This window comes from Canis aureus, chromosome 3 (assembly GCF_053574225.1).
Source record: "Canis aureus isolate CA01 chromosome 3, VMU_Caureus_v.1.0, whole genome shotgun sequence".
NCBI lineage: Eukaryota > Metazoa > Chordata > Mammalia > Carnivora > Canidae > Canis > Canis aureus.
The window spans coordinates 26,659,599-26,672,546 of record NC_135613.1 but is presented as its reverse complement, the minus strand read 5'-3'; the positions used below and the strand labels follow the sequence as shown (position 1 = coordinate 26,672,546).

At 44.6% G+C, this 12,948-nt stretch overlaps 1 pseudogene; it reads right to left on the bottom strand.

Annotated features, from left to right (window-relative positions):
- Nucleotides 1–10,270: 10,270 nt before the first annotated feature.
- Nucleotides 10,271–12,948, bottom strand: LOC144304385 (large ribosomal subunit protein eL19 pseudogene; annotated as a pseudogene).

Genomic DNA, 12,948 nt, shown 5'->3' with positions numbered 1-12,948 from the left:
CAGTGATTGAGCACCTGTCTTTGGCCTAGGGCGTGATCCTGGAGTCCCGGGATCGAGTCCCACATCGGGCTCCTTGCTGGAGCCTGCTTCTCCCTCTGCCTGTGTCTCTGCCTCTCTCTGTGCCTCTCATGAATAAATAAATAAAATATTTTTTTAATAAATAAAATCTTTAAAAAATAACCTATACAATTCAAAAATGTTTTAGTATGTTCACTGCTTGTGCCACCATCACCGTCTAATTATAGGGCATTTTACCCTCCCTTAGCAGATAACTCCTGCTCTCCCCACCCTAAGCATCCACTAATCTATTTCTGTCTCTGACAAAATTTGCCTGTTCTGGATATTTCATAAAAATAGCTTAAACAACATGTGATGTTTTGTGTTTGGCTCCTTTCACTTACCATAATCTTTCCAAGGATTGTTGTAGTTGTATTGTGTCAATACTTCACAAAAGTATTGTGTCAATACTTCACTTCTTGTTTTTGCTGTATAATATTTTATTGTGCAGATAAACCACATTTTATTTATTTATTTTAAGTAATCTCTACCCCCATTGTGGGGCTTGAACCCACAATGCCCAGATCGAGTGTCATGCTCCACCGACTGAGCCAGCCTAGCACCCTAGATATACCACATTTTTTTTTTAAGTAGGTGCCCAACACGGAACCTGCACTCATGACCCCAAGCAAGACCTGGACTGAGATCAAGAGTTGGACACAACTGAGACACCCAGGCGCCCCAGATATACCACATTTTTAATCCATTCAACAGTTGGTGGACATTTGGGTTGTTTCTACCTTTTGGCTGTTATGAATAATACTTCTATGACTGTTTATGTGCATGTTTGTGTGTGGACATATGTTATCATTTCTCTTGCATTTAAAGCTAGAGGTGGAATTCTTGGATCACATTTGTCTTTTTTGTTTGCTTATGTATTGATAGAGGGCCCTCCTCCCCAACAAATGGACTAATTTTGAACATACTGTTAAATAGCTTGTTTTTTTTCCTCCCTCTTAAAAACATACTCTGAGACATCTTTTCATATCACTAAGCATTTCTAACCTATAATCTGAAAAATGAATTAGTGTTTTGGGCAAAATACAGCCTACGTCTGGAAAATGATATTTAGGGGGTGGACTTGAGGGCAGTTCTGCAGGTGCACCCACTCCAAACTATCTGTAAGGTTCTAGTATTATTTTAACAATACAGTCAACACACAGCAGCCTGTGTACATGAAGCAGTGCACAACATTTAAATATTAGTCTAACAATAAGGGATAACAAGGATTCCTTTTTGTTGGGAGTTCAGGCTACTTACTTCCACTTAAATACCTTCAGCCCCAGGATGTCCTACCCAACAGAGGCCCTGCGGAAGAGGTTAAGCGTGTAGCTAGTGAGGGGCCACTGTGGGGTTTCATGCTGTCCTCACTCCTGTGTGACCTCTGATCCCCTGCCTGTGGCAGGGACACCTCAACTGGCAACAACGCAGACTTCCCGAGAAAGATTATAGGGATTTCTCAATTCCATTTGTAAACATGGTCACTTTGAGTATGAAAAAGTCTAACACCAAGTACATAAAAAGTACCACGGGGCACCTGGGTAGCTCAGTGCTTGAGTGTCTGCCTTTAGTTCGGGTCATGATCTCAGAATCCTGGGATCGAGCCTTGCGTTGGGCTCAGCTGGGAGTCTGCTTATCCCTCTGTCCTTCCCCCTTCTTGTGCTCTCTCTCTCTCTCTCTCTCAAATAAATTAATGAAATCTAAAAAAAAAAAAGTTACCTAAAATGAAGTTCTGTGATTAAAATAATTAAAAATAAACACATTTTATTGGAGGATAATGCAAGAGACTCATGCTTCCATACCAGCTGGTTTGATCCTGTCCCAAGTGGGTAGGCAAAGACAAAGGATGGAAAGAGGTGGGGAAAGTTGTTTGCAGAGACCCAAGCACATGTGTCTTATTTTTCATTGTTTTGAGTAAATTTTGATTAGAAACAAAAATGATATTTTAAAGGTCAGAGATGATTGTGGTATATTGAACGCTGGGAGGACCACCTGGAAGAAGAGAAAGCATGGGGTAATTCTTGGTGAGGACCCCTGAGTCCCCTCCACCACCATTCCACCCACTCTTTGTCTCCTCCCAGGATCCTGGGATCCTGAGCTGTCTGTCTTTAACCTTCCCTTTGCCTTCCTTGAAAGTTGTCTTATAAATATGTGTACTCTCCATTCTAGATTGTATAGTTTACACAACTTTGACCTTTGCAGACATGGAATTGTACTCTGTATTTCTATCAGCCCGTTCCTGCCCTGCTCCCCTCACTCTGACATTCTGTTCTTGAGGTTCTAACTGCAGACAACACAACAGTGCCTGTTACAGGAATCCTCCAGTCTTACGTTCTAGACTGCCACTGATGCATCTTCTGGGTCCTGCTTCTTGATGTTAATGAAGAGTGGTAATAAATGGGTCTGGTCCACGAGCTTGTCCCTGGGTTTCTCTGGATGGCAACCCTCCCATTCTGTCCCTCAGCACATAGTCTTGCTCACCTGCACCGACATGTCATAGCAGATGGTGACCAAATCCACTGGAGTTTTCCTCATGCCTTCACTGCATGTCTGGTTTCTACAGAGGTCTAGCTCGTCTTTCCCCACCTGGGAAAACACAACCCTGGCTTAGTGGCTTGGTTTTCCTTCTGAAGACTAGCTGATGCTTGCTCAGAGGGTAAACCCCTGAAACTGGGGCTTCCATCCTGGTCCTACCCAGGACACAACTTACAACTTTCCATGCCTCAGGTTCTCTGTTAGATGGGGGAGAAACACCTGTCCTGCCTAACTCAGAAGGCTATCACAAAAAGAAACAGCCAGAAGTTGGCTCCCCACTTACCACCAACACAATCTGCTGGTGAAACAGAGCAGGATTTACTGCTACCACAGTAAGAGGGAATACTCCTTTGCAAAGTTTCAGCAGGGCCTCCGAGGGGGCAAGGTTAGGTCAGCATTTATTGGGAATTGGAAGTGTGACTTATTTATTATTTTTTAAAGAAGGTTTATTTATTTATTTTAGAGAAGTGAGGAGGGGTAGAAGGAGAGGGAGAGAGAGAGAGATTCTTAAGCTGACTCCCCACTGAGCATGGAGCCTATGCGGGGATTGCTCTCACAACCCTGAGATCGTGACCTGAGCTGTGAAATCAAGATTTGGACGCTCCTCCAACAAAGCCACCTGGTGCCTCTTGGGAATAGGAAGTGTGGTTTAAAGTGGATCTGTCAATCTGGTGACTTGATAGGCTAAGAGTTATACAACAGTCCAGGATTGGTGGGAAGAGGGAGATGGGGATTTTGAGATTAGCCAGTATTTTAAGGGATTCAAAGAATCTTAGGGCACAAGCTGTCTGTGGCTTCCATTGAAGAGCTAATGGGTCTTTCAGGAAGTTCTTGTAATAGTAATAGTCAAAGCCATTTTCCTGGGCAAGAGACTCATGGAAGCATAAAGACATACAAAGAAGGACAGAGTAAGGGCCGCAGCCTCAGTCAGGTATGGTTCTGGTTCTCAGTGGCCAGCTAATTCCAGCAGAGATGGTTTGTGTTCTCAAAACCAAAGCATGGACTGAAAGGTAGAAAGCTCCATACAAAGTCAAGGAATTGGTGATATTAATGAACATATCCTTAGCTTTCTAGAAAGCATTGATAGCTAGGTGTAGAATGGGATGACCCTAGAACCTAGGCCAGGGACCCTGAGGCCAAAGGATAAGGAAGCACATTGTTTCCAACACCTGTGCCCTGTGAGTCCTCCTGCTGGTTAGTGGGGTTGGGGGACATGTGGAGGGTCTGTAACAGCTCATGTTTCTGAATATGGGGCTCCTTTCACCTAGGATGCTGACCTTCCTCTTTGACTAGGTGACCAAAACGACAAAATAACAACATCCCTTATGACGCTTTATGTGGTGACAGTACAGAGGACGCTAGAAACCAACTACCTCTTCCTTAGCATTCCATCCCCACACTCCTCCTGGCTCCCAGCCTGTGGACTGGTGCTCCCTGCTCTGAACTCTGGGCTGTCTCTCCCACACCCTCTGACTGCCTGCTCTCCAGGCTGTCTCTTCCATCAGTCTAGGAAGTCCAGGCTGAGACTCCTCAGAGTCACTGCTGTATCCACAGGTCCAACCTAAAGCAAGAGCTTAATACATCTAGTTGGATGGATGAAGAGCTTCTCCACAGTGGATGTTGGATTCCAATATCCAGCTTCCTCAAACTGGCCGTCTTGAGTGTCAAATTCCTCTCATTGTCCTTGTCTGTCCATGCTGAGATTTGGTGGCAGCCTTCAGGAATCCACCCGCATGCATGAGATTCTAAAGGAGAAACAGACCCAGCCGTTCTCAGGCATCCAAATCCCCCTTCCCAGTGGAGACTGGCTGTGGGGAATCACAGAAGACACCTGCCTCTTCCGGTGGCTCGAGCAGGATCTCCCTGGGCTCTGGCAGCCACAAGGATTACCAGCTAGAAAACTCCCCAGCTTCCCGAGACCAGTGGGATGAACCCAGTTAAAAACTCAGCAAGCTGCTCAAGACGCCATTGAGCCTGGCATCTGTGATATGCAGGTTTTGGCACTAATCTGTTGTTCAGATAATTTCCCCCCCTGTAATCAGCAATTTATAAGGCACTCAAGCTCCAAACACTGTGTCAGAGGGAGAGGTGGAGCAGGGTAGAAAACATCAGCTTCAGGTGGGGCTCAGCATCTCCCTAAGAGAGAGGAGATGGGTTCTGATTTCTCTTGCACTTTATGGACAGAACTTCACTGAGGGCGCTAGTGGACTGCCTTTATCTCCCCTGTAATCTCCATCGGCATGTCCCCCAAGACATCTCCCCAAATACAATTTAGGTAAAATCAGTCACATGTGTTGTTTTGAGACAGGGCTGCTAGCTCTCTCTTCCAGTCCAGTTGCTGTATTGTACCAAAATCCTGGGGCTACTGCTCACCTTCTATCAGTGATCTCTATATCTAAGTTTTTTTCTTTTCTTTCTTTCTTTCTTTTTTTTTTTCCTTGCGAATTTTGTCCAGTTAACTTAGGAAGGATTCCAAAGTGATTGTATTTGATAGCATTCTGTATGACTGTAGATATCATGTGACTTCATGACATAACCCGTTTCTCTCACTACCTTTAACACCCATTCCAGATCTATTCCCCTTCTCATTTTCTGGGACACTTATGGTTTCCACAATGTCAGACCATGTGGCATTTTATTATATTCTTTCACTGCTTTTCCACTTTGTGGCTGACTGGGCTGCATGTCACTCCTCTCTGGAGGAAAGCACCCTCAACTTAGCCTTCAGGATTGTACCAAGTTCAACTGAGGACAAGCTCAGGAGACATGATTTGCAAACACATAAGGAAACAAGCCATCATGAGTGAGAGTCAGCAGAAACTATGAACAACAGACTTAGGCCAGTGAAAGATTTCAGATGTTGGAGTGATCAGATACAGATAATTAAATACCAATATATGACAAAAAGAAAAGGGAGTTAAAAATCGAACAATCAGAAGAGAATTCCAAAAATGACTAGATAGGGACACCTGGCTGGCTCAGTCGTGAAAGTGACCGGACCATTGATACATAGGTTGAAGGAAAAAGTCCATATGATGATCTCAGTATACATGGAAAAGGCGTTTGAGAAAAGGCAACAATAATTTATGGTAAGAATGCTTGCCAAGGTAGGTATAGAAGAGAAACTCCTTAATCTGAGTGTATCAGAACTGCTAGGGCTGCGATCATACAGTACCACAGACTAGGTAACTCACACAACAGAAAAATACATCTTTCCGATTCTGGAGTCTAGAAGTTTGAGATAAGGTGTCAGCAGGGTTGGATCCTTTTGAGACTGTGAGGGAGAATCTGCTCCAAGCCTCTCTCCTTGACTTGTAGACGACCATCTTCTCCCATGCCTTTTCTCATCATATTCCTTCTATGTGGCTACCTTTCCCCTTTTTATAAGGACACCAGTCATATTGGATTAAGGCTCACCTCAATGACCTTATTTAAAAAAATTTTAAGTAATCTCTACCTCCATCATGGGTCTTGAATTCATGATCCTGAGATCAAGAGTCACATGCTCTACTGACTGAGCCAGCTAACTGTACCCCTCAACCAATGACCTTATTTTAATTGAATTATCTCTCTAAAGACCCTGTCCTCAAATTGGTCACATTTGGAGGTTGCCGGGGGTTAGGACCTCAACATATGAATGGAAGAGGGAATAATTTAGCCATAACATAAACTAGGAAATTCCTTAATCTGAGAAACCATCCTTTTGATTCAGAAACATAACAAGGACCCTCACCATTACTGATTCTATTTAATATGAGATAGAGATCTTGGTTAATGCAGTAAGAAAAATAAATGAAATGTAGAATTAGAAACCCACTGTCATCATTTAAAGATGGTATGGCTGTCTATATCCTTGCTGTCCAACAGAAATATACCATAAGCCACATATACCATTAAGAATTTTTAGTAGGCAAGAAGCAGGTTAAATTAATTTATTAAATTTATTATTATTATTTAATATTTTATTTATTTATTCATGAGAGACAGAGAGAGAGAGAGAGAGGCAGAGATAGGGGCAGAGGGAGAAGCAGGCTCCATACAGGGAGCCCGATGTGGGACTCGATCCCGGGTCTCCAGGATCACTCCCTAGACTAAAAGCAGCACTAAACCGCTGAGCCACTCAGGCTACCTTAACTTATTATTTTTCCAATTTTAGTATATGTGCTGCCGAAGCGAGCACTAACTTATTATTTTTAAAGATTTTATTTATTTATTCATGAGAAACACAGAGAGAGAGGCAGAGACATAGGCAGAGGGAGAAGCAGGCTCCCTGTGGGGAACCCTATGCAGGACTCAATCCCAGGACCCCAAGATGATGGCCTGAGCCAAAGGCAGACACTCAACCACTGAGCCACCCAGGCACCCCTGAAATTAATTTTAGTACTGTATTTTTATTTAACACAGTAAATCCAAAATGTCATTTTAATATGTAATCAATATAAAAACTTATTAATCAGATATTTTCATTCCTTTCCTTGGATCAAGTCTTTGAAATTCAGTGTATATCTTAAGCATATGGCACATCTCACTTTATCCACATTTCTGGCACTCAGTAACCATGTGTAGCTCTTTCTTCAGTAAGAAAGTGCTTTAGAAGTGAAGCAGAAGGGCACCTGGGTGGCTCAGTTGGTTGAGCATCCAACTCTTGATTTCAGATCAGATTGTGATCTCAGGGTCATGAGATTGAGCCCAGCATCAGCCTCGAGATTCTCTCCCTCTCCTTTTGCCCTTCCCTTCTATCACCACCCCCTACACTCTCTCTCTTTAACCCCCCGCCCCCACCAAAACAAAACAAAAAAGTGAAGCGGCAGATCTGTTTCGCTGGTAAGGTCTGTGTTATGTCAACTCACACATTTTGCTGACTGCTGGCTAACCTCTTTGGAGTGGGGCCACAGGCAAGCCAAGGCAACACCCGCTCCTGCCAGATCTCTCCAGCCAGGCTTGTGTGTGTGGCTCTGGGGGGAAGGGGCTGACTTCTCTTGCAGGTCACCCACATTGTTGAAATTGGAGACTGAGGTGGTGACAGACCAATGTGGGTCTGGCTTGTCCTTGTGGGTTCCAGTTACACTAACTTTCCCCACTTTACATCCATCTTTCCTGTCCAACTGCTTGCCTACACAGAAGCACAGCCACAGAAGAACTATGTAACCAGCTCCCACAGTTACCCAGGGTCAAATCCACAGAAGAATCCTTTCTTCCATGTGGATTCCTGGTCATTCTGATGAATTCTAATGGGTACAGGAAGAATAGTAGGAGATGACTGTAGTTAATTCTAACATAGTAAATGTATGACGATCCACAAGTCAATTAAACCCAAGAAGGAAAAGCTAAAAACAAACAAACAACAACAGAACCATTTCATTTGTTACCATTGAAAGTGACTATTATGCACCCTCCCTTCCCTGAGAACTGGTACTTGAAGGAAAAGAATTAGTATTTATCCTTATAGATTATACTCTATATTCTGTAGTAACCAAGTAGCCTCAATTGATGACAGAAAGCTCTAGCTACACAAGAATACCAGCTAATGAATGTAGAATGAATGATAGAATTAGAAAAGAAACATTTTGTGTCCTTGATATATTAACAATTATCAATGTGCACTAAAGCAGTGAGGCAGGGGTTTGGGAGTGATGTGTGTGGTTGCATGATGTCAAAGTTCCGTCCTTTGCAGACCACTTTCTGGCTCTGGGTGAGGAATCAGCCTTGGGAATCTTCACCTTGTGATCCATTTCCACATTACAGCACTGAGATCAGCAGACATGTAAGTCCTCATGACCTGATGTGATAGGAACTATTGGGGATCAATCTCTGATTCATGCTTCGAAAAACTGAAACTGATGGGGTGTCTGGGTGGCTCTGTCAGTTAAGCATTTGACTCTTGATCTCAGATCTCAGCTCAGATATTGAGCTCAGGGTTGTGAGTTAAAGCCCTACATTGGGTTCCACACTCAGATAGAGCCTACTTAAAGAAAAACAAACAAACCAACCTGAAACTGGATCCAGATCCTCCCTTTCATAGTAAATACAGGAGATTGAAGAACAAAGTAAATCACACCACAAGGGAGCCATCCACACCCTCCAGAGGACAAAAGCCCAGTTTATCCCAAATTATAGTTGTAAAAAGATAAATAAGAAGGAAAGAGTGACTGGTATGGGAAAATGGAGACGCAAGGGACCTAACAGCCTAACACAGCGTGGACCTGTTTGGATCTAGATCCAAACACAATAAATGTAAAAAATGCTTTTGAAAAAAATCCAAGAAACTTAAATATGGGCTGGGTATTATTATTATTTTTTTAATTTTTATTTATTATAGTCACACACACACACAGAGAGAGAGAGAGAGAGAGGGAGAGAGAGAGAGAGAAGCAGAGACATAGGCAGAGGGAGAAGCAGGCTCCATGCACCGGAAACCGGACGTGGGATTCGATCCCGGGCCTCCAGGATCGCGCCCTGGGCCAAAGGCAGGCGCTAAACTGCTGCGCCACCCAGGGATCCCTGGGTTGGGTATTAGATGATATTAAGGCATTGCTGTGAATTTTGTTAATTATGATTATGCCATGGTGCTTCTGCTAGGCTGAACAGTGGCCCCCAAAGATATGCCCATGTCCCAATCCAGAATCTGGAATATGTGATTTTATTTGCCAAAAGGGACTTTGCCAATGTGATTAAGTTAAGGACATTAAGGGTGCCTGCTCCGTTCCTCTTTTCTCTTTCACTGCCCCACCCCCCACCACCCAATGCATCTCTTGCATTCTTAATTCCATCCCAGCGTTCACTTCCTGGAGGACTCAACTGACTCAACCACCTGGGTAGGAGAGGTAGGTAGGGATTGGATCATAGAAATGATGATCAAACAGGAAAGTTTGAATTTCGTTCTGGGTCTAATGGGAAGCCATTGCATGGTTTAAGGGAGGGAAGTGCAATGAGATTTGCCTTTAGAAGGATTTCCCTGGAGTATGGGGAATGGGACAGAGCCAAGAATTCTGGTTGTGACTGTTCAGCAGAAAGATTCTGCTTGGTTGGCAAAGTCTGTTAGGAATCTGAATCTTCGTTTGGGTTTAGGCAGGTAGTGATATCAGGGTCATGGGATTGAGCCCCGTGTCAGGCTCCATGCTCAGTGCAGTCTGCTTGAGATTCCCTCTCCCTCTCCCTCTATTTCTTCCACTCATGTTCTCTCTCTCTCTGTCTCTCTCTCTCTCAAATATATAAATCTTAAAAAAAAAAAAAAGACAAGAAAGATCCTGCTGGGACTGAGATGGTAGCAGAGGAGCAGAGCACAGTGGTTAGGCTCAGGATGTTTTTGAAGGTAGAGCCAACAGGGCTTCCTGATAGATTGGATGACCTGTGTGAGCTCCAGGAGGGTGGTGGAAACATTGCTGAGATGGAGGAGGGGGGTGAACTTGGAGCACTGGGGAGGCACAGTTTGGAGACGCCCATGAGACATCCAGGTGGAGATGCCAAAAAGGTGTTAGAATTACAAGTCTTGAACAGGGAGACAGAAATCTGAGAGACAATATTTCTTTCCTTTCCTTTCCTTTCCTTTCCTTTCCTTTCCTTTCCTTTCCTTTCCTTTCCTTTCCTTTCCTTTCCTTTCCTCTCTTTTCTTTCCTTTCCTTTCCTTTCTTTCTTGCAGATAAAGGTTTGTTTTATTGAATAACTGTGTAATTGCTGAGGCCGGTATGTACAGACAAAAGAAGGAGAGTTTTATTTCTTGGTCTCTTCCTCCTTGGACAGAGCCTCGATGATTTCCTTCTCCTTGGCTTGATGCTGATCTTTGTGGTGCTTGCATGCTGCCTTGGCCTTAGATCTGTGGGCCTCAGCCTCATCAGCCAGAAGCTTCTGGGGAGCCTTGTCTGCCTGTACCTTGTGGACGTGTTCCATGCAAATCTGCTTGTTTTTGAACATGTTGCCCTTCACCTTCAGGGACAGCTGTGACACATGTGGCAGTCAATCTGAGACTCACGGCATCTTTTGAGCAGCCAGCACAGAATTCTCATCGCCCTCACCCAGGTCACCTTCTTGGACATTTGAGCGTCGGCAGTACCTTTTCTCTTACCAGTGTCCACATACCTGCCCTTCCGATGGGTCAGTGTGTTTGTCGGGCCCCCAACCTGGGAATGGACAGTCACAGACTTCCAGATGATCAGCCCATCTTGGATCAGTTTCTGCATCTGTGGACAGGAGTTAGTGTTGGCAATTTCACTAGTTTCACTGGGTTCCAACCAGATCTTCCTTTTGCCACAGTGGAGGACACTGGACGCAAGCCTCTTCTGAAGCCTGAGCTTCCTAGTGGCTGTGGTCACAGTGGTAAAAGGAAAGGAGAGAGGGTATTTCAAGTAGCCTAGCTGGCTAAGCTTGAGGAGAGGACCTGCCGACGCTACAAGGGGAAGAAGAAGAAAGGAAATGTGTGCTTTCCTCCTCTGCACCATGTTATGGGGCATCCGTGAAGCGGAGTGGGCCTCCAGCATGAACAGAATGATCTACAGTGTATATATGCTGTGGGAAGGTGTGTGTCTACAGAGAAGTGATAGGGAAAAAAATCAGACCTCCAGGCCACACGTGTCACATGAACTCAACTGTGTGCGTGCGTGTGTGCATCTGGGAATATCTGGAAGGACACACACCATATGGCTCACAGTGGCTACCTCTGGGGAGTGGCACTGGGGAGGAAGAAAATGGATTTAGTTTTACTCCTCTGTACACTGCTGGGATATTTTATTTATTCCTTTATTTTATTTATTTCATTTCTTTTCATTTTGTTTTGTTTACAACAAGCATTACTACTTGTGGTGTACAGTTTTGGGAGCCCACACATGTTTGCTTCTGGCTGGGACTCAGATCAGGTACAATAAGGGGTGGCCGGGGCAAGATGGGGTGACATCCTGTGTGTCTTTGGGGACCACTGAAGGAAGGAATGGCCAGGGAGAGGGAGGGTGGGGCAAAGCAGCCAGCAGCTAGATCCAGCTGGGTTTTTCTCTTCACTTCCTGGTCCCTGGGATCCCAAGGGACAAGCTGGATAGATCTCTTTGGTGGGCGCCCCCAGCCCCCAAGCTCCACTGTGGCCCTAGACCATTTCCTTTTCTGTGGGAAAGGACTTGTTTGAAGATTAATTTTCTTGCTGTGTAGAGCTGCCCCTGGGCTCCAAAGGTAAATAAAACCTATCCATTTTCTTCATTCTCTTTTTGCTTTGTCTTCCCTGGTACGGTGTTAAGGATAGGCCAGGGCCTGTTTCCAAAAGTCCCTTTAATTATTTAGAAAAAGTCCTACATAATTTAACTAGAGGGACCCCAGGAATCAAATGCATAGTTGTCACAGGATACATTGACCAGAAAGTTCAAATGTAGTGAGCAGGGCTGTTTTGATTTATTAACTGCCTGGATCTCCCGGTGAGGGATTTCTAAAGACATGTCCTAGAGGGCCCCTCAGGTCTTGGGTGAGTCTACGCGCTAGGGGGCTGGCAGTGCCAACCCAGGGGACCAAGTGGCCAGGCGATTGGGTCAGGGCTGACTCCCCGGTGCCCACTGGCCTGCTGGCTGTCCAACTTAAGAAGTTTGCTGTTAGAATTTTTGAGGTGGGGCTGAATGAAAGTTGACACAAAGGGGGTGCCTGGGTGGCTCTGTTGGTTAAACATCTGCTCAGGTCATGATCCCAGAATCCACGTCAGACTCCCTGCTCAGCGGGGAGTCTGCTTCTCCCTCTCCTTTTGCCACTCTCCCTGCTAGTGCTCTGTCAAATAAATAAATAAAATCTGGAAAAAAGAAAAGAAAAGAAAAGAAAACAACACAAAGATCCACAGTGACTAAAGTCTCTTGAAGATTCTTGCCATTTTCAATAAGTACTTTAAAGATATGTTTTATTAGTTGGGGGCACTCCTTGGAAACCAAGCCGATGTCATTCTTGTTGATTTGTGTGCCTGCTTCTATGTCTGTGTGCTCTAAAAATGCAGATAGCTTACTTCTCAGCTTGCTTTCCTAATGAGCTCTATTGCCTAGCTCCTAAAGACCGAAGGGTCAGCAATGCAGGGCACCACACCCTCTTTACAGTTAGCCCATAAAGAGGAAGACATTTCTTCTTCTTCTTTTTTTTTAAGATTTTATTTTTCAAGTAATCTCTACACCCAACGTGGGGCTCAAACTTACAACCCCTAGATCAACCCCTACATGCTCTACCCACTGAGCCAGCTGGGTGCCCCAAGAGAAGGAAACATCTAAGCAAGGGCTTTGGAGATTGAGTCGAATCCTGGTGTCTTAGACTGGGTCCCTTTGAAACACTGCAGAGGTTGCCTGGGAAGGTCTCTGGGGACAGGTGCCCTGTGGCTGTGAGGAGGGCAGGATCCAGCACCTTCTCCAT